Source organism: Thermobia domestica, chromosome 5, assembly GCF_964235325.1.
Source record: "Thermobia domestica chromosome 5, izTheDome1.hap1.1, whole genome shotgun sequence".
In the NCBI taxonomy this organism is placed as follows: domain Eukaryota; kingdom Metazoa; phylum Arthropoda; class Insecta; order Zygentoma; family Lepismatidae; genus Thermobia; species Thermobia domestica.
Window position 1 is genome coordinate 190,461,201 of NC_137458.1, and position 23,462 is coordinate 190,484,662.

Sequence of the window (23,462 nt, forward strand, 5' to 3'; positions counted from 1 at the left end):
CTTGTTTGTTAAAATTTAGCATATTTTTTTTCAGTACCGAGGCTCTAAAAAACGCAAAGCTTGCAGTTTAAAGTGGAATACGAACCATCACATTGCTCTCGATTTCAAGGATTCCACGGGTATCAAACACCGAGATTACATTCAAACAAGCGCGCTCTATTCACTAGACCAGCGGTAAGGGCTATTTTGTAGTATTGTTTTACAAATTATTAATTTCTCGTAAGTAGTAGGACATGGTTACTTTTGGCGCAATTTTGGCCCTTTTTTGTGACCAGATTATTTAGACATAAAATGAATGAAGTAGCGTTATGCGCAAAGTATTCCCATACCTACAATGTTAAAGTGAGATTGAATATGCTTTTATGACATTTAAAATCATAAAAACTTACATCTAAAACTACAACTAAATTATTCTACGCATTTACAAATATAATCATATCCATAATTTTCACAACTACTACATCTTCCAAAGCTACAGAAGTCACTTGCACATTCTTTTTTAGTTTGCGTTGCAATTGATTTACATATTGTGCAATAATATCGAAAATAGTCTAATTTTATTATGTTTTGTTTAGGCATTTATTATATAAATGAATTGTATATATATTTCATTTTTCTTCTAACTTATAATGACCCCATGGTAGGGTATTGATTCCATCCTTTAAAACACATCTCTTATCATCCACACAACTTAAAGCTAACTTATTTACTTCTATACTGTACAAATCGCGCTTATAACTTCTAATCAAATTCATCTTCTTATAATATTCTCTTTGGCTAATCAAACAGTCCTTATATTCGTTAAATGTAAGTTCTTTATACACGACACTCTTCTTAACACCTTTAGCTTTCTTACAACACTTTTCTTTATCGAACTTACCTTTAAAGTCTTTATCTGTTAAATCTATTTGAGGTGCTTTTATACTGTACATCTTACTTCTTAAACCCACAAACTCTTCTATGATTGTGCCTTTAATTTCATCCTTCATCTTACCAAGTATTTTTTTTATTGATTTGTGGTATTTTATATTTGTTATCTTTAGGGTAATCGCTCGTGTCGAAGTAATCAATGTAATTTTTCATGTCCTCGTACACATCTGTTTGGATATGGTATATATAACTATCGGTATCTGTATAACATACTTCTATTTTGTCTTGATATTTTGGTTTCATCACATTATAATGGAAATCATACATTAAATATTTTGACAAATCTAGAATTGACATACCAACACAAATTGGTTTGTTAAATTGCACTTTAACCTTGTTCATGTGAACTGCTACTAAATTTTCCGTAAAAACTGTAGTACTCTCATAATTCGGTTTTGCTACAAGCTTCTCGTATTTTTTCTCATCACTTACAAGTTTAATATTAACTCTCTTTCTAATATTCTCCATAGTTTTCCCAAATACTGAATTATTCATGAGCTTATAAAAGTCTTTTTCAAAATCATTTGTTGCTTTCGTTCTCATTTGTGTGTTTAAATCGATATATTTATTTAACCAATCTGATTGTTCGAGCTCTATTACTCGATGTATCTTGTTAAGTTTTAATCCAAGTGAGACATTGTTTTAGGTTTCGATAGTGAATTACATATTTTTCTTTGTCATATAGGGTTGTTAATAGCTTTGATTGTTTTGAACCAGGCGGACATATGTTTTGAGGAGCTAATGGATAGTCTTTGTGATAGTCATGTAATTCTTTAGGATATTCAAGATCAACTTCTAATATGTAACCAGTATCAGAATCATCAGGTATATTTGTGAAATCTATTTCTTCAATCTCGTCTTCACTTAACCATCTAAATCCTTTATACGGTAGATATTGACTCATTGCCCACCCATACAAGTTATTGGCATCTAGATACATTAAGTAAGAATCTTCTTTATTCTTATCATAATCTTCCATATACTTATTATTTGCTTTAACATATCTTTTTGAGCATTGACTAATCCCACCTCTTATACCTTTCTCTACCATTAATACCATATCATAATCCCACAACAATTCTAATTTTATATTTGTCATCTTTAACATTGCATCCTAAGCTAAACCTGGTGCCGTCATATACCAAGCAGGATCAAGGTCATAAGCTTTAAGACATGTTTCTCTAAAGTTTTCGAATATATATGCTAACAATAATACATCCGTTTTTAAAAATAAATGATGGTATTGTCCGAGATTCTTAATGTCGAATGTTTCCCATACTTTGCATGTTCATAATCTTCATCACTTATATGTGTGTTCATAAGCTTGTTGAAGAATGCTTCTTTTAGTGGTAATTTTCTTTCTCTAAACCTATCCCAATCGTTAACATAATCATATGGGTAAACACCTTTTCTTATTACAAGCTGAAACTGTTCTCGATTAGGATAAAAGTGTTGGGTATGTATCATTTGCTCAGGTTTCAAGTTCGATGACAATTTGTCTAAACTAGAAGCCATAAATCTAAATGAATCTATAAATTTCAATTTAATAGTTCCAACCTTTTTACTGAATGATATGTATCTTTCTTCATTATTGAGTATTAGATCTATTTCTTCTTTATTACATCCAAGTTGTTTTATAAACAAGTGAGAGTCATATCCTGTTAAGTTATGTATGATCACTGGTACAAACTTTGGTACTTTAACTTTTAAATTGCAGTTATTACATAGTGGTGCTACAAATTTTCCTGTGATATGATCATGATGTTTAACTTTATAATTTTCTTTAGTATACTTCTGCTTACAGTAATAACAACATTCAGATTCATTGAACTCTTCTCTGACTTTTTGTTAATGGTAATTCGTTATTTTGTTTGTATATGTTCGATATGTGTTTAGCTTCTTTTGTTAAGTCTTATAAATTTATTAGCAGCGTTCTTACCTCTATACAAAACAGGATTAGTTTTACTTCCATCGCTCTTTACTACATAATAACAAAATCCAGATGGTTTATGTTGTTGATATTTCTTTGTATATGGCTCGTTAACCGGATAACATTCTTCGCAACCCGTAACTTTATGTAACAAGCATTCAAAATCAGCATAAATAACAAAAGGCATTTTCATTGTGTATTGGTAGTTTTTAAATTCAACACATTTACCTTCTTCAGGCATTATTATTTTTACCGGCTAATTTAACGAACAATCTTGTTCATGTTTATTTAAAGCGTTTTGAGAGTAAAATTATAACATCTATCACATAAATATTTTCGAGCTCTCTTTTTAGTTAATTGTGTACATACTAGTCTGCTTAAATCATTAATCCAACAATAGTATGTTTTAACTTGCTCTTCATTTTGTTCTTTTATATATAATAAATTGACATGATTTTCTTTCTTATTTTGTGTGTGATGTAGTATATAGATTGAATAGTCTTTATCATACGCATAGACATTTATAGAAATATTAAGTAATTTTTCAACTTTCGGAATATCGCTTAGTTTTACAGGAAAATGAATATTTTTCAGTTTAGATTCTAAGTATTTAGCGACTTGCTTGTATTTGGAAGGTCGTTGTGGATCTTTATTAACTGGGTGTAGTGCAGAACAAATTAAATATAAGAAACATTTTTCATCTTCATTCTTTACATTAATTATTGCCTTTTTGTGGGGGGCGCGGTGGCTCAGTGGTAGAGCGTTCACCTCTGGTGCTTGCGGTCCCGGGTTCGATCCCAGCCCCCGCCAAGTGAACTTTGTGGTGGACAAACACCGTGCTCGTGGGTTTTCTCGGGGTTCTCCCGTTTCCTCCCACTTTCTTCATTCCACCATTTCACTCATCTCTCATAATCACCGTCTCCTTTAGCCTAACCGGCATAATCGTGGGACGTAAAACTCAAAGATTTCATTTTCATTGCCTTTTGGTTTTGAATTTGTTTAGGTAATTCTATGTATGTCGATCCTCTATATGGTGTATATTTGACGATTGCTAGTTGAAAAAAGTTAATGTTTATAAGAGCCCAGCCAGAACCTGTAGCTTGGAACTCATCCATTCTTGTTCTTAATCTTTGTTTCATTTTAGTTATTTCTTCTTTTAAATTACTTGATTGATATATTTCTTGGTTTTCAGTGTTAAAATAGAAGTTTTGAGTTTCTTCACCTTTCTTATATGTACAACTTATATAAAGATTAGCTTTCAATGAACTATGTTTACTTAAGCTAATTTGTAATCTGTTTAATATGGCTTTAGATGTTGCAGTAATATATTGTTCAAGTGGATCTTATGGTTTGTAATCTGTTGTAAATCTCCATGTTTCTAATCTTGATTTTAATGCATTGTTCTGACGTTTTACATCGATTGGTATTGATTCAACTTTGATTCTTGGTTCTTCAATTACTTCTTGTTTAAATGGGAATATATCTCTAATCTGTCTTCTGCTTTGTTCATCATCATATTGTTTAAGAAGGTTTATTAGTTCTGCTTTTCTTAATCGGGAATATCTTCTGATCCCCCTCTCTTTACATTGTCGTCTTAACTCTATTACAGTAAATTTATTATAATTATTCATCCTATTTATTATATAGAAAATCTTACTATGCTCAATTTTTATCTTCACCGGATTATTTCAGTTCATTTTTGTACTATTTTTACTTCCATATATCCTAATACAACGCTTAACATTGTACACTCCTGCCATTGTCTACATATTACGCGTTGTATTAGAACACGACTTTAATGAGAATAACCCATCAAAGTCACATATACACATATTAAAATTAAATCGTTTTTGTAAACTTACTCATCATCATCATCATAATCATCACTACCATATTTATATTCATCATCACTACTCAAATCAGATGTTTGAAGAAGACAAAGTTACATACAAACAAATACGACTCCCGGAAAACGGGACCCACGTTAATCCGCAACAACATACAATCTTCATCAACGAGTCTGGTCTGTATTCCTTAGTGTTATCAAAGAAGCCCAAAGCTAAAGAGTTTAAGAGATGGATAACAACCGAAGTTTGTATGTTTGAAAGGTCCAGTGCTGGTGGGCCCCAGATCCTTGAATTCTTTTTGATATTTTTCTTTGACGTTGTTTTAAATGGCATCAGCTGTCTTCCCATACTCTAAAATTTTAGCAACGTCCTTACCTTCGAACCATATTGCTCCGCTAACATCGGTCACAGTTAGAAGCTCTTGGTCTTGAAATTTAAAAAATTAAATCATTTTTGTAAACTTACTCATGATCATCATCATAATCATCACTACCATATTTATATTCATCATCACTACTCAAATCAGTTGTTTTTGTTGCATTATTAATAATTCTTTTTCCTTTAACAGTATTTGCTTCTCTAGTAGTGCTGCTAAGAGTTTAAGATCATGATGAATTAGTTTAAGTCTATCATGTAATAAATTAAATTCTTTTTCCATATTTATTATATAGAAAACTAACAGAAATGAGATAAATTTAAAAAATCTAAGAATAAAAACGAGCAGGTGAATATGACTAGCGCTAAGGAAATATTATCTTACAAACCTATATTTGATTGTGTATGTAAACATTTAGATATTGGTGGTTATAATGATGAAGACAAAATAAATTTTAGCGTGTCCATAGGTATGTTAGATCATTTATTCAAGAAAGCCACTAAAGAAAAGAACTCATTTCTCATACAAAACATTCTCTATGCAAACGTTATGAATTTGTCTGATGAGATATTAGATTCACTGACTGATGAACAATGGTTATCAATAGGTTATGATGATTATGAGGGGGAATATAACTATGATCACATTACAGAAGATTTCATACGCAAATATCAGGAGAAAGTTAATTTGAGTGAAATATGTTTATGGAAAAAGTTATCGGAAGAGTTTATAAGAGAATTTGCAGATAGAATTGATAGGGAGATTATTTCAGGAAGCCAAGACTTATCAGAAGACTTTATAAGAGAATTTTAAGATAGAGTTGATTGGGAAGAAGTATCGTATAATCAAGACTTATCTGAAGAATTTATTAATGAGTTTATAGATAAAGTTGATTTTGATGCTATATCTTATGGAAACAAACTCTCTGAAGCCTTTATACGAGAACATGCAGATAAAGTTTCTTGGGGGTGCTTATCTGGAACTCGACAATTATCAGAAAACCTTATAAGAGATTACGCTGACAAAGTAGATTGGGAAGCAATTTCAATATTTCAAAATTTAACAGAAGGATTTATTGCAGAGTTCAAAGACAGAGTTCATTGGCATAACATCTCAATTTATCAACACCTCTCTGTAGAGTTTATATGTTCATTTAGACATTACGTAGATTGGAGAGTTATAATAAGAAAATATCATAATAATCCCGATTTAGGTAGTATATTGAATTTAGCATTCGATGTTATAACAGATGGTTTGTTTAATGTTTAACTCATTAACTTTTATGATTATTATATCATAAAAGTTGTAGCCTTAATTATCAGATAATAACCTATCATACAAGCGATCTATACTGTTAATCAATTCTTCTTCTGATAGAGATGTCCAAAACTCATTGCCTTTACCTTTACGAATATCTAGTTCTTGCTGCATTAGGTTGAACAGCTTAATACTGTTAGGATCTCTAAACTTTTCATATATTATTACATGATTTGGATATTTTTCTTCTGCTTCATTAAGAGGTTTATAGGGGGGTAAAACCCCCTTGTCCATATTAGTAAAGTTTTGTTTGTCTTCATCGTCTATAATATCAAGTGCTTTCTTGGTCTTTACTGTGTAAGATGAGTTTTTGAAGTGGCCGGAATCCTGGGAACTTTGAATTTTGTCAAACCAGCCTTTTATGGAATAACCTTAAAAGACAACATTTATATTTACATTACAACATTACTTTTATCTATCCAGCTATTATGTGAGTCATCAAAACCTAGCCATTTAACATATACTTTATCATCTTTTTTTCTTAACACCTTTTCCACCAAGTATTCATCTTGATGTTTCGTCTTTAATAGTTCTGATTCGTAAAATCTACCTTGTACATCCTCTTCTTCTAAATCTTTAATTCTATATGTAGGCGGATTGGACGGAATAACTTCACTAATAACAAATACTTCTGTTGACCAATTAGGTGTATATCCTTTTTCAAATAACCCTTTCGATTTACTTATACGAACATGATCACCTAATTTGTATTTGGGTTTAACACGCTTATATTCTTTCTTATACACTTTCTCCAATATTGTTCGCTCATTCTTCTTATTAACTTCTATAGGCTTTAAACCAATTGTTCTATGTACTCTATTATTATACTCACTAATCAATGTTGGTAATATCTCTATCCATTTATAATTTCCTTGTGTTGTGAACCTTTTCCACGTGTTTTGTTTAAGTGTTCTATTGAATCTCTCGACAACAGAAGCTTTCTTACCACTATAGGTTGAGTAATGATTAATCTTATTTTCATCCATTAACTTCTTAAACTCTTTATTGTAAAACTCTTTACCTTGATCAGTTTGTAAGTTACTAGGTTTTCTCGTTCTTAATATGGATTCGAATGCTTCTGTAACATTTTTACCACTCTTATCTTTAACAGGAACAGCAAACGCATATTTAGAGAACACATCTATAATCGTTAGCAGATACTTATAGCCTCTATTTAATTTTGAAACACCTTTTAATACTCCACTATCCATTTCAACAAGATCAGCTTGCCAAAGATCATCGATACCTTTTATAACTACACTTAATCTCTCAAAGTTTTTTCTAGATGGTTTGTGAATTTCTTCTATAATGTCTTCTCTAACACCTTTACCTTCTTCTAGTCAATCAGGCTTTTTAACGAATTGAGTTTTAGTAACACCACAAACAGAACAAATACCTTTCTTTAGATATCTTCCATTCTTTGTTCTATCCTAATGGTATCTTTCTCCGTATCTGTCAATTTCTTACACTTAACACAATACATCATCATCATTTATTGTATAGAAAATCAACAAACTTCAAAGTTCCCGGGATTCTAGGAACTTCAAAAACTCATCTTACACAGTAAAACTAGAGCACAAGTGAATATAAGCCAGACTCGTTGATAAAGATTGTTTTAACATCTACACAACGGTCGATTTTCCCGACGTCTGTAAAAGACTTCAACTCGTGCCTGTCTTCAATATCAACGTGATTCTATCCATTATACTTTTAACATTACCAAAAATATCCATATTTATTATATAGCAAACGTCCTTAGGAAAGCTCTCTTTCTATGTACATTATAACAAACAAGAATTGACATTCTTCCATAGCTGAATTTTTATTTGGTTTAATCGTAATTATATCATTCTTGTTAAAGCTAAAAGGTAAATTTCCAATCAAAGTATTACCTAAATATATGTCTAAAAAGTATTTATCCAAACTTAATTCCATGTGCATTATTTTCCCATTATAAAGAAATGTGTAACCATTAGAAAGATTGAATATTTTAAAGATTGGCTCCTTAACAATTTTAATTCTCAATCGACATAAAAAATGGTATAGTTTCTTTCTGCATAATCAATTTACTAGTATCCATCCTAACCTTTTGGAAATCTTCTTTCTTTATGTATGTTTCTTGTAACGTTTCTAATACATCTTCAAATCGTTTTCTATCGTTCTCTAATTGGGTTTCTATTGATCTAAGTTGACTTACGCTAACATCATCATTTAAATTCTCCAACAATTTTAATTTTTCTTCACTAATATCAACATTATCTTTTCTATCTTTAACATTACCAAATATATCCATACTTATTTATTATACAGAAAATGTCCATCCTAATTTTTCAAAACATTTCTTTAACATCTCTATTTGTTTAAGTGAGTGCTCAAAAACAATATCAACATAAACATCATGCTGTTTCAACAGATAGTACAGTACACATTTTAAGTTAATAAACAATAGTCTTTTTGGATACAGTTCTATAAAGATCTCATGTAACTTTTCAAACTCGTTTATAAGTGTTTCTTCCATATGTTGTAATTTTAATGGTTTTTGATCGGTAATGTGATAGTGTATTAAATAAACATCATCATAATATTTTGTGTATTTGTTTTTCTTTAGTACTTCTAGAACATCTTTTGTTGATAATAAATCTCTTGGTATATCTCTAAATTCATCATTTAACACTTTGAACACATCTTTAGAAATAATTTTATCCTGTAAAGCTTGCAAACGAGATAACTGCAACTTAAATCTTTTTATAGTATCATACCATGGTTTTACGCAAGCAGCTTTCATTCCTTCATTAGTACTGTAAACCCAACCACTCTCTACAGAACAATCATCACTAATGTATCTACTCATACCTTTTGTTAATGACTTACTACCACAATTACTGCACTCTAATGGTCTAGAGCTATAATTTGACAACAACTCCTTTAACGTAATTATTGGACGTAACTTTTCCAACTCTTCTTCCGTGTACAAAAATTTAGGTATTAACATTTTCCATAAATCAATAACATTATATACGTTGTTTTTATCTTTTAAGTCTATCTCACTAACTTGTTCAAAATACTGATAAAAATTATAACTAACTAGTGGATCTAGTTCATCCTCATGCTTCTCAAAATAATCAAAATCTATTGTGTATAGCTTCCATATTTATCTTAAAAAAAACTTTTATGGATGTAAACCATAAACGTACTTAAACTTAATCATTTTTAATCATATACATAACATCACTAAAGGAATACCCTTGATTTAGAAGATTTAAAACCTTAACACAAAGATGACCACATATAACTGAATTAAAGTCTTGTATTCGTTCGTCATTGTAAAATAAGTTTTCGGTACCAAGATATTGTACTAGCTGCTTAGGAGGAACACCACCATAAGAATCGAACACGTACTTTATGTTATCTTTCCAATAGCATATCCAATGAGTACCAATGTTTTCTGATCTATCGAGGTTAACTATACCACACTCATGTACATAGGGTTTTTGTGGAAGTTCATCACTCATAAATAGACCTTTAAATCGTTTTATCTTTAATTCTTTAACCAACCTCTCTATATCGAACTTGGTCAATGGTTTTAGTTTTTTGACTTCTTTGGTTTACCTGCCCCCTGCTTTTCTTCCATAGCCATATTGTGTCTCTTTTGTTCTTCAAGTTCTTGTTTATGCTTCTTAGCATCCAGTACAGTTTTAGTAATCGCTGCTGCACCACCTGCTAATGAACCAACTGCTCTTAAATCTGCTAAAATGGCTGGAATTGTAAAAATAAAACCGCCCATATGCTCTTTCTTAATCTTTTTCATTTGTTTAGTAGTTAAAGTTAAATCCATTCCTTTACCTTCTTTAATTTTCTTAGATTTATCACTAAGTTGTTTCTTTGTTAATACATGATCGATATTTAAATCCTTTAGTTCGTTGTAAGGAACGCTAAACATACAACCTTTAATAGAACACATCTTCCTATTTATTTAAGAGAAAATCTTAGTTTGTAAAAGTACAGTTGTTGTAGCTCCACCAAAATCAATTAAGGAATCATTCCCATCTGTTATCCTTATCTCAAAATTGTCAACCTTGTCTTTAGATATAGGGAAAAATAATGGATAAGTAGGCTCATAAATAATACTGTTTAAACTCAGCATCTGTTTTAAATGATGCTATAATTCCTGTTTCTCTATGTGTGTATTCTGTATATTTAACAAACATACCATCTGCTATATTACAGTGAACAATAATTGTATCGAATGGGTGAAACTTTGGTGTCTTATCTCCAACATGTTCTATGTTTTTGGTCAAGTTTTTCTCACTAAAACCTAATACGTTATTAATGGTGTCTAAGATTATATCACAATGCCCGCTAAATATTTTAACTCTATTTTTCTCTATGTCCTCAGTAAATTTAATATTTTCAAAAGCATCGGTGGCGTATGGAAGATTTGATTTAATATATTCTTCTAATTCTTTTAAATTATATTGACCAGGTTGAACTATAAGTTTTTCTAAGATTAGGAAAGTCAGGAATGTTACTACAAAATGTTAATTTATTATTTCTTTCTGTAATGTTTGGAGTTAAGTATGTTGTGTAAAACCCAACTAGTCCTACTTAAATAGTTGCTACTGTTGTCTAATTCGTAATGGAGTTTCTTCTTTAAAACAGAAGTATCATTCGTTATCTTAAATACCTTAGCCATTTATTATATAATAAATGAATGAGTTTGATTTACCTAGAGATATTCCAAGAGAGAAAGTAATCAAGTTAATAGATGTCATTCAAAAGTTAGGATATAGTTTAAAGAAGAAAAAGAAAACTACGAATTGTTAAATATGCGTACTACACTTTGATTACGTTATCGGTTATACTTTCTGCAACAACTGGATTTATTAATATTTTTATACCTGTAACAATTTACTCAATATTAACAACGTCTCTTGCAACTGAAAGTGCTATAATAACAGGTTTATCTTCTAAGTTAAACATAAGCAAAAGAAAAGACGAATATAAAACCATTGTCACTTGTATTAACTCATTTAAAGAACAGTTAGAGATGATAATAACATTAAATGGTGAAATGGATAATGAATATATAAAAGATACGTTTCTTAAGATCAGAGAACAACTTAAAGATATAAGATCATAAAAGAGACGTATTTCTCTATAATAAATGAGTAAGAAAACTATTAATTGGGATGTAAAAGAGATGATAAAAGAAACAACAGCTAAAAAAAGAAATGGAGAACTTATACCTGATGATATTCGATGTCTTATAGTGGGTCCATCTGGCTGTGGTAAGACGTTTTTGCTATTTAATTTTTTATTACAGCCAGGTTGGTTAAACAATAATTACTTCTATATATATTCTAAAAGCATGAATCAGCCAAAGTATGAGCAGTTAAAAGATCGATTTGAAAAAGCAGAACTAAAGTTTAAGAAGCAAATAGCAACGTTCTTAAGCGGTAATGATTCTATTGTACCTATTGATGAATGTGAAAAATACTCTGTCGTTGTGTTTGATGATTACATTTTAGAGAATCAAGATACTGTTAGAAATTACTTTACAAGAGGTAGGCATAGACATTTAGACTGTTTCTATCGTGCGCAAACATATTCAAAAGTACCTAAACAGCTTATAAGAGAACGTTAACTTCCTATGCATATTCAGACAAGATGATACTAATCTTAAACATGTGTATAATGAGTTTGTTGGAGATGTCCTATGATAAATTTAAAGAGACATGTTCAAAATGTTGGCAAGAAGATTATGGTTTTATAGTAATTGATATGACAAGGAAGGTAAACAATGGTAAGTATAGGAACAAGATAAAACACTTTATAAACGTTTGATGTTTTTTCACGTTTATTGACGTTTTTCACGTTTATTGACGTTTATTGACGTTTTTTCACGTTTATTGACGTTTACTAACTTTTGTTCGTTTTCTATATAATAAATGTATGATTAAGAAATTAATAAGAATATCAAGTTAAAGGAGTTCTTGATAACGGGCTTCAAATCTTGGAAGAAAGAAAGAGCAGGTATATATGATAAATTTAAGACACGAGAACAACCCGTAATTGATGCTATTCAAAACTTGGGAAGTGAGATCAAGGAAGTAGCAGAACAAAATAAAAATCTAATAACTGAACTTTTTCCAGTTGTACATAAGTCGGCTTCAATAGATCCTAGTCTACTAGAAACACCTAAAAAGATAACTTATGATAGTTCTCCAAGTAGTAGTGATACGCCTATAACGGAAGAAATGAAACAAATGAGAAAACAAATTAAAGACAGAGTGGAAGGAGTAGAGCCTTTAACAACAGCCCAATCATTTGGTAAGATTGCGACGAAATATTATAGTGAAAGAAATGATAGTGTATTTGGAATAAGAACTGTAGAAGAAGATGGAAGAATAATAAATAAGGTAGGAAATTCTGAAGTTAAAGTGAATGGTGATGATTTGATAATTAATGGTAAAACTTATAAAGGAACAGGTCTATGGGAATTGTTAACGATGAATACTAGTAAAACCATTGAAGATTATGATGATGACAATTTTGAACAGTACAAGGAAATAATAATAGAATCAGATGCTGGCTTCCAAAAATATAATCGAGATAAAAAATGTAGCATCTAGTAGAGGTTCTAAGTACATTAATATTATCAAGCCTATTTGGGATAATTATATTAAACCATCTTTACCGCCGACTCCTAAATAGAACACGACGCCTAAAAGGACTGGTGAAGGAATTAAACAATATACAGAGATACCTAAAGAATATATATGGATGGATGATGTGAGAAAGTTAATTGATCGGTTAATAGTTATAGATGGAGAAGAAAAGGCTGGTAATAATCTTTTATAATGAGAAAGTAGGTATAGTAAGTATGATTAATAATAAGCTTTCACAATTTATTCCTAATGATCCAAAAGGTATAGGGTATTTGATTAAGATCTTAAATACATTGCCACCACGATTCTGGAATGATGAGAAGCTTGGAAAAGTATTAGTAATTGATTTGATTAATAAACTTCCAGTTGAATTACATATTCCAGGTTTTAGATTTTGCGGGCCTGGGACTAAGCTCCAAGAAAGATTAGAAAGAGGTGATGAAGGTATTAACCTATTAGATGAGGCTTGTAAAGAACACGATATATACTACAGAGACAATAAAGATACAGAGTCAAGACATATTGCAGATAAGGAACTAGAAACTAAAGCATGGAATAGAGCATTTAGTAGTGATGCATCAATTGGTGAACGATTAGCTGCTTTTGGAGTTGGTACTGCTATGAATGCTAAGGTTAAGTTAGGATGGGGATTATAAGTTTTTAAATGTTATTATGTATGATTCTTTTATGGGTATATCCCATAAAAGCGTTGTTTCAAGATTTTTTTATAATAAATGGATAGTGTTGAGAGTTACGAGTTACAGAGCTTTAAAGCTAACACAAGAACATTTAATAATTTGAATGAAGCTAACAAAGATATTGAGTTTAATTTCGATGTGGGGATGGCTTTATACATCCACACAAAGCAGATTGTCATATGACTTTTGAAGTTGTTGGTGCATCAGTTGGAGGAACATTTGATGCAAATGATACTATAAAACTTGTAGATAACTTCCTACCATTCTTATTTTCTCAAATTGAGGTTAGAAAGCATGGTGTTGTTATAGATAAGATTGAACTACCAGGAATAACATCTACAGCTATTGGAACATTAAAGATTTCCAAACCAGAAGTTGAATATCTAAAACAAGCAGGATTTGAAACAGATGATAAACTTGGTCTAAGAAAGGACTTTAGTGTTTTGTATCCATCAAGATTAATTCCACGCTTTTTAAGTGATTATAAAGAGGTTATGTGGAAAGGCGGATTGAGAATAACATTTACAAAAGCTAACAACAATAACGATGTCTTGTACAAATGGACTGGATCAGGAGCAGGTGCCGCAGCTCCTCATGATGGAAAAATAACAATAAAAAGTATGGAGATAAGAATGCCTATTGTTGAATACGAATCTAATTATGAAAACAAGTTAAAGTTGAATATTCTTAAAGAACCTAAAATAATGTTTTCATTCCATACTTATCAATGTGTTCAGAGGACTGTTGTAGGTTCTTTCTTGGAGTTTGATGTTACTACCCAATTTAATTCTACACAATTTGATATGCCTGATTTCGTAGTTGTAATGTTCCAAACTGATAGAAGTAGCAAACAAACAGCAGATGCAAGTAAGTTTGATCATTGTAAGGTAAAGAATATCTATCTTAAGAATGGAAGGAATGAGGTATTTCCAAAAGAATCAAGAAACTTAGATATTGCTAACAGGGATTATTTTAAGATGTACGAAGATGATACTGCATTTAAGAGAATAATATGTGGCAATACCGAAATGTACTATGGCCCTAAAGGGTTTGTAGATAACAGACCAATGTATGTGATTAATTGTAGTAAGAGGAAGAATGTATCGGTAAATGAGAGAACATAAAGATTGTGGTAGACTTTGCAGAAGCTTTGGCTGCTAATACTATATGTTATGCGATTTTAATTGGACGAAAGAACTTTACATATGACCCTAAGAATGAGAAAGTAGTAGAAGAGTTTTAGATAGTTAAATGTATGTTTGTATTGTTTTATGGAAGTTTTTCCATAAAACGAAATTGATAAAAAATGATTAAATATTTTTTTGTGAAGATAAAAATTGAAGAGTGTTCATTGATTTTCTATATATAATAAATACGATGTCGAGTCATATTGAGCTTTTAAATAAACTTGAAAGTCTTGAACAAGAACAAGTTATTGGATTAAGAGAATTAGAATTAAATACAGAATATAAGATTGTGAAAATGGAAAAGATTAAAACTAAGTTTGGAAAGAGCATTTTAGTTGAATGTGAAGAGGTTAAGGTGTTTCTTCCACCTAGATTTACAAAACAGTTAACAGATAAAATGATTGATGAGATCGTTAAAGATGGAATAAAAATCAAATACAATGGTTTAAAAGATAATTATCCAACTGTTGAGTTCTGTATGTGAATTTCAAATGATTATTTTTGTGAATCCAAAGAATAATAAAAATGAACAAAAATATGTCGTCAGAAGTAAAAAATGGAGTGAATAGAATGGATCCTCAAAAGAAATTTATACTTACTAATAATTTCAATGTAATTGTGAAAAATGTGCAGACCGAAGTTCAAGTTGTTTTTGATATTAACGGCTGTCTATTGAGCTTGAATTATGATCAGTGGACAGAGTTTAAGAGGTCGTTGTTTCCTATTGAGAACGAGGTTAGCAGAAGATTCCATTATCAATATCCGAACTTGTAATTTTAAGTATGTTTTAAGTGTATAAGTGTTTTTATAGTATCAAGACTATAAAAAACTAAGACCTTTGGATATACAGAACATAATGTCATTTGAATTTTAAAGATATATGTATAAATAAGGGATTTATTTGAGTTTTTGTAAGTATATCCTTAGAGTTATGCAACCTATAAAACATTCGATAGATATTAAATTTATTTGCCTATTGATTGTCGTTTGAATTTTGAAAATCGGTTCATATTTGATGATGTTATAGCAAATTCGAAATTTGAAAATTTTTTACGGGTTTATTTTTGAGTTTTCGGGAAAATGTTATTCTTTAAAAAAGTCTTAGAATTTTATTGTGATTATGGTAGTATTTTTTATTTTTTCGATTTGATGAAAATTAGTAGAGATATTGAAAAAGGGGAACATATCCTGAGGGTTATGCAACCATTTATGCATTTTATAAAATTGGTTATGTTATTAGTATTCATTTGCCGTTTGAATTTTTGAAATCGGTTAATTAGGGACCGAGCTATTGAATTTTAACGTTATTTGGGGGTAAGGCTGCCAGTGTTGCCAACTCACTTTTAACAATTATCATATTTATTAGTAATGGGGTTAATTCATCCCTATATGTTTTAAAGCGATATCTTGAAAAATTAAAATTCTGGAACGTTCCGAAAAAAATGTTGAGTTGGATACACTGACTTTTTTCTTTTATCTTGCAACTTAGGATTTAGTTCTGATATTCTGGTATCGCTGAGTGTTGATGGGAAGGAAAGAGAGAAAGAGACTAGAGAGATATTTCGTCACGGATTAATGACGTCATGTATGATGTATTCTCCCCGAAGGAGACTACGTCATTGTACAGCGCCATCTCTCCACTGCTAGCTAAAAGTTCTGTTGAAGGAAGAGGCTAATGCATATGTATGTATGTTGGTGTGAGGAAAAAGAAAGAGAATCGGAGTGGAGGGTCCTGTGCTGGTGCTGGAATCGTTCAAATGAATCAGTGACAGATCACCTATTCCAGTAAATGCTACATTTGTTATATTTCTTCTCATTGAATTTTTAAAACTAATTATTAACGGATTTTCACGATTCAAGTGTCAAATGAAAGCTTATAAACTGGAGATTAAGATGCAATAAATATATTTTGTGTAGGATTCCATTGTAATATTTTAGATGTAAGTTTTTATGATTTTAAATGTCATAAAAGCATATTCAATCTCACTTTAACAATGTAGTTATGGGAATACTTTGCGCATAACGCTACTTCATTCATTTTATGTCTAAATAATCTGGTCACAAAAAAGGGCCAAAATTGCGCCAAAAGTAACCATGTCCTACTACTCTCGTAAGCCTTTACTGCGGCTTTTTGTTTGTATTAACTCCTAAGAATGATGAGATAAAAATACTGAGACCAAAGCACTTGCATTTATTAATAGAAAAACTTAAAAAAATATTTCTATTATATATGTATAATCGAACGTAATTTTTTTGTTTCATTTTTGTGCGCTTAATATGAGCTCTTTGCGAGGCACTTTGTTTCATATTAATTAAAATTGAAGTATTTATTTTTAAACATTAAAACAAAATTATACATCAACTTTAGATTATATCAATACAAAATAGAAGTATATGTTTTATTGAGCGTTTGTACTCAATTTTCTACCTTCCAAAATAAGAGAGACATCACAGTTTACTTATATTCACAAGTAACGTTGTTGACTATGATACTGTTGTTTGGAAGTGCACCTGGTATTCTTGGATGCTTGTCGTGGTTGCAATAACATGCCATGGTTTCAAATGTTTGTAATAGGTAAGGGCAGTTGAAGATGTTTGGTGCATCTAGCAAAGAAACATATAATTTTACATATAAATAGGTAGAATTCGCCAAGTTGAATTTAATGTGGTAAATATAATAGCAAGAATTTCACTGGTTTTGTGTCGGTTTGAAAATTCTCTTCAGCATGCTTTTTAGAGCAGTTAAAAAATAATTTAGAGGGGGCTGTGCCCCCTCTAGCCCCTCCCTGGCTACGGGCCTGGAAGCACATTTTCTTTCTCTCGCAGGTTTTTTTTTACAAAAATAAAATAAAAATAAACATATGTTTAAAACAAGTCTTAAAAATACACGTGTTTAAAACAAAATGTTTAAAATGTATATAAAATTTGTTTTAAACAAAATCAAATGTTTAAAACAAGTTTTAATCATTTGTTTTAAACATTTTGTTTTAAACAAAACAACCCTGTTTTAAAGCCCACAATTTTTGGTGTAAAAAAAAAGTTTGCAACAGGGTCCCAGACGGTGTCCAACTCAAAAGTTTCAAATGGCAAGGGGAGTTAAGTAGCACATCGTCTGAAAGGTGTTTGAAATGAAAGAAAATGGAGCAAGTCTTGACTGTCTATGACAACCATGTGCAAAATGGCGGCGGTCAAAATGTAAACAAAAAGTTAATTGAAAAGTCCATGGCCACCCCTATAAATCGAGAACGGTGGGACAAATGTGAAAACAGGAAAGGACGTGTGGCATTATTTTCAAAGTAGAACAATTTACATTAAAACGTCTTGTCCCACGGCCCCCACAGGGTCCCACGTGGGGTCCAACTAAAAAGTTTCAAATGACAAGAGGGGTTAAGTAGCACATCGTTTGAAAGCTGTTGTTGAATGAAAGAAGATGCGAGCAAGTCTTGACTCTCGATGAAATCCTGTGCAAAATGGCGAAGGGACAAAATGTGAACAAAAGCTTAATTGAAAAGTTTATGGCCACCTTGAATCCAAGAGGGCTACTTAAAACCTATGTCGAAAGGATGGGCATACCAAACTGTTGAAGCTACGAAAACCAAATTTTTCATGAATGTTGATCAGCAGGTGACGAAAAGATACGAAGTGTTCAGAAACGTGATACCTTGAGACCAAAATGCCGCACTATGTATCGAACGCATGTCCAGCTCAAACCACTGGAGTTGTAGAAGCGAAATGTAGTATTTACGTTTATGGTCAATAGTAGATATCCACAAACTATCAAAGACGTAGCGTCTGTAATCCAATACGGCTGCCAGCGTGAAAAATGACTTTGTATATTCATATGCTATTTCTTGGAATATTGTGACCAAACCAACAAAGGTTGACGCAGCTCGACGTACTGACATGCTTTACACGTGGTTTGGTACTGCTCGCCAATCTTGTAAATGAACTTGTATATATTTGGTATTGCTTGAAATATTGTGATCAAACGAACGAATGGCATACAAATGTAACCATCACGAATGTGTTACAATAGAGCCCCCAACCTGACTGGTGCAGGTATGGCATACTTTATGTATGAACTGCGTATAGTAAAATTAGAAAAGTCCTGAAGGTATTATTCAACTTTTGTATAGCAGTATGAACAGGAAGTCAGAGTTGTGTGTTTATCGCATATTTTTTATATTCACGTAAACGATATCGAGAGAAGCATGACGAATATGCATGTTTCAAACCATGTGCTACTTAAACTCCCTTACCATTTGAAACTTTTAAGTTGGACCCCACCTGGGATCTGCAGTGGCCCTGGGACAAGAAGTTTTAACGTAAATCGTTGTACTTCGAAAATAATACCGAATTTAGGACAGAATTGCAGGAAATAAAGGCAGGAGGACATAATGGCAGCGGACGGAATGGCAGGAGGACAAAATGGCAGCGGACGAAATGGCAGAAGGACACAATGGCAGGAAGTTAATTTGGCAAAAATTATAACTCCTAGGGCTCGTATTTTTAGGTTTCACCTATTGTGTTTGTTGGTAGGTAACGGTTCTCGATTTAGTAATTTCTGCCTCGAATGTCCAAGGCATATAAATACAGCTAAATTGAACCGAGAGCGTACAAGAGGGTAAATATCAGTAATCCAAACTTAACTTGAAACTTAACAAATCTTAACTTTTTTCTTAAGTTTATTTCTTTATTGGAAACATCTTCCAATTGATATCTTGGTCTTATAACAATTCTAACTACAAGAAAGTATAGATTGAAACCAAACAAGGTAAGTACAAAACTGAAAGAATTGTTACTATTTGTTCTTCAATACTAATATATATCAGTACAGACCTATAAAATTCTTTACAGTTACAGAAATGACAGTTTTTTTTCTAATTTCCTATAACATATCCTTTAAATTATAAAAACAGCTTGTAGTTGTAAGAATGGCTAATTACGTACATCTTTCTTAATTCTCAATAATAATGGATATCGTAGAACAGGCTATAAGGAACAGTCTGCAGTCGTCAGAATGACCAATTATTACTTACATCATCATTAATTTTATATAACAAAACTAGCCTTTGGCTAGCTGGGGTCTATTCATTTCCCTTTAGACCCCTAAAAAATTAAAAATATTAACTTTTGGCAATTTTCTGTGGGTTTGTCCCGGAAAGCTACAATAACGCCAAATTTAATCATTGTAGTCCTACAGGAAGTGTTCAATAATTTATGTCAGCTCATGTAGTTTTATATGTTAGGATAGGATATATCGTAATATAGACTATAAGCACAGTTTGCAGTCGTAAGAACGACTAGGCCTAGTTACTTACAGTGTCGTAAACATCCTATAACACATATCTACACTCTATCCAGAATACACTCTAAAAACAAGTGCTGTCGATTTTTTGAGACATTTGCTGTTTTCGGTTTTAGAGAAAATCAGTTTTCTGAAAACCGAAACCGCAAAAGTGGTTTTGGAAATCGAAACCGCAAATGTGGTTTTCAAAGCCGAAACAACAAAAGCGGTTTCCAAAACTGATTTCGACAGCACTAGTAAAAACCCTCTGCGCTCGTAAGAATGACTAAAACATAGTCCTTAATTTTATATAACAAAATATATCATAATATAGACTATAAATACACTTTGTAGTTGTAAGAATGAATAATTACATACCAGGCAGGCCCGTTACCAAGGGGTCTAGGGGGCCTGGCCCCCCTAAATTTTTGCAGCCCCCTAAAATTTTCACGGTAGGCTTGCAAAATGAACTATAATATGGTTGATCGGTCCCCTAACTTCAGCAAGGTTCCCCCCCCCCCTACATTTTCAGGCTGGCTACCGGCCTGATACCAGGTTGTTAACATCTTATAACACATATATTAGAACACAATATAAACACATTCTGCAGTTGTACGAGTGACTAATAATTACATTGGCGTTAATTTTATATAACAAAATACAGGTATATCGTAATATAGACTATAAACGCACTTTGTAGTCGTAAAAATGACTAGTTACTTACAGTGTCGTGAGCATCCTATAACACTTATAATAGAATATGCTATAAAAACAATCTGCAGTCTTAAGAAAAGAATGGCTAATTATTTACACCATCGTAAATTTTATATAATAAAATATATCGTAAAATAGGCTACAAAAACAATTTGCAGTCATAAGAATGACTAGCTACTTAAATTGATCTTAATTTCAAGTTCTGATCAATTCCCGCAAGAATTCCTCAAGAGGTCTTTCGTTTGTGTCATAATCCACATATTGGTTCCTCAATCTATGCTGCAGATCAACATAAACCTTTTTAGTTTTCTTGACGGGGTATTGTCCTATTTTGCACTAGAAAATGGTAGAATGAACGGTGGAATTTTCTTTCTGGAAGCTTTGTATGATTTTCCGTACCGTTGGGTGGTTGTGTCCAACCAAATTGAAAAACTTATGATTCTACCTCTCCCATAAGTTATTTGTGCGAGGATTGTTAGACAGAGTTACCTCATGAGCATTCCAAACTTCCGGCAGAAATCTTGGTGGAACTCTCTTAGTTCTTACGACATAAGAATTCTCAGAATTGAAATGTGATTAGCAGTTCGAATTTTGGAACATAATGAATAAATCGAAAATTTATACACAATAACACACTGAGCAAGGCTATGTGATAATATGTAGGGAAAAAAACCAGTATCACGTAACAGTTTCAACACAATAACTGTGTCTCCATCAGACTTCCACTCCTTTTCTAGTGAAGGAGTGGAAGTCTGATGAAGACATAGTTATTGTGTTGAAACTGTTACGTGATACTGTTTTTTACATATTATCATAAGCGCGCCATAGACGCACGCACTTGCATTACCAACATGTATGAAAGGTTTCTTTCATCATGCATCTTGAAAGAATTTTTTGCCCACACACGTACCAACGTGCTGTCCAACATACTGAAAGTAGTTTGAGAAATGTGGAGGACGAGGAAACGCGTGCTTTTTCTTTCTGCAACTGCACGACCTTGGCATGCGACGGAGGAGAGACTCACGTGATTTCTTCCGCTGTCGTGATTGGCGGACCTAAATATAAAACAGCCACCACAGACAAAGGATATACAGACCGCAAACTCCGCGGCAAACTGGAAATTTCGGGAACAGTAGCGCCTCCGCACCAACGACGACGGAACTAATCAGTCGATCTGACGCCACCTTCGAGGCTTTGTCTCACTGGGCGCGGGTTAGGATACTAGCACGTGGTGGAAGAGTGGCTGCGAGCACAGACAAAGGATATCCTTTATCTGTGCACACACTCGCAGCCACAGGAGAAATTTCTATATTTTTATTTAAAACCATTACTCATTGGCTCCTTTACTTGCATTTGGGGAACAGCTTTTTATGTTGACGTATTTTACAGAACTTGGGCATTTTCAGTGAACTCGAAAAAAAAGGGAAAAAAGAAAAATCTGATTTATATATATATATATATATATATATATATATATATATATATATATATATATATATATATATATATATATATAATATAAAGCTGGAAAGGAATGTCAAATACAGAGTCAGTACAAGAAAAGCTGAACACAAGCTAGCTAATCATTCTGCACTGCGTCTAACACTTGTGATTCAAAGCAGACGAAAACAATCCCCTGGTTATTATGACAACCCATGACGTCACGTTCACAGACCGATGGCAGCGCCATCTCACCCGGGACGACACATCGTTCCACCCACCCGAGCGCTGATTGGCTCTTTCGCTGTGCAGACGATAAAAACTGATTTCAGTTGCACATATTAGAAGTTTGCGGTCTGTATATCCTTTGTCTGTGACAGCCACCTTGCATGAACGAGCCCATACACGGTAAACATGCATGCAGAGCGGCAAAAACATCAAACATGTTTTCAGAAGATTTTGAAAACTTTCAACATGAATGAACGAGGCCATACACGATCAACTTGTCTGTGGTTTTATCATTTTTCATACAAGTCGGGCTGTTTCTTCAGGCATGTGTTTACGTGTATGGGCTGCTATATAGCCTTGCTCAGTGTGTTATTGTGTATTAAAGTCCATTCTAAACAAGAAGCAAATTGACAGCTCAAAAACACGTGCAAGTTTGTTTTGAAGAAAGGAGTCTATGTCATACAGTTATTGCGGTCACTCAGCGAGGGTCGAATCATAAACGCCCTTTTACCAACAGTGGGTGGAGGGTTTCCTTGGCAACAGACCTTAACATTCCAATGTTGCCGCCAGTAAACACGTGTTTTCAGAAAGAAAGAAGATATTTTTAGTGTTTCGTTTCCTTGTGTGTGGGAGTGATTTCTAGATTATTCTTGTGCATTCGAGTTTTATCTTTGTGTACAATTTTGTAAATATATTTGTAAATGTGAGATATTTTGTTGTATATCGTGTGGTGTTGTGTGTTTGTGTATATATATTTATATTTGTGTATATAACGAATATATAGGCTATTTTAAATAATGTCCAGTGAAATGGAGGACATTCTCCCTGCAAAACGGCCGA

The 23,462-nt window shown here is 32.2% G+C and overlaps 1 protein-coding gene across 8 annotated transcripts in view; it reads left to right on the forward strand.

Annotated features, from left to right (window-relative positions):
• The window catches only part of LOC145686323 (U2 small nuclear ribonucleoprotein auxiliary factor 35 kDa subunit-related protein 2-like), a 497,978-nt gene that overhangs the window by 125,119 nt on the left and 349,397 nt on the right, over nucleotides 1-23,462 (forward strand). For 2 of the 8 annotated variants that reach the window (XM_081759531.1, XM_081759532.1), the window contains one exon: nucleotides 35-174. The exons of the other annotated variants lie outside the window; for them this stretch is intronic. The gene's annotated coding sequence lies outside the window, so the exon portion shown is untranslated. The remainder of the gene's footprint in view (nucleotides 1-34; nucleotides 175-23,462) is intronic. 8 annotated transcript variants of the gene reach the window in all.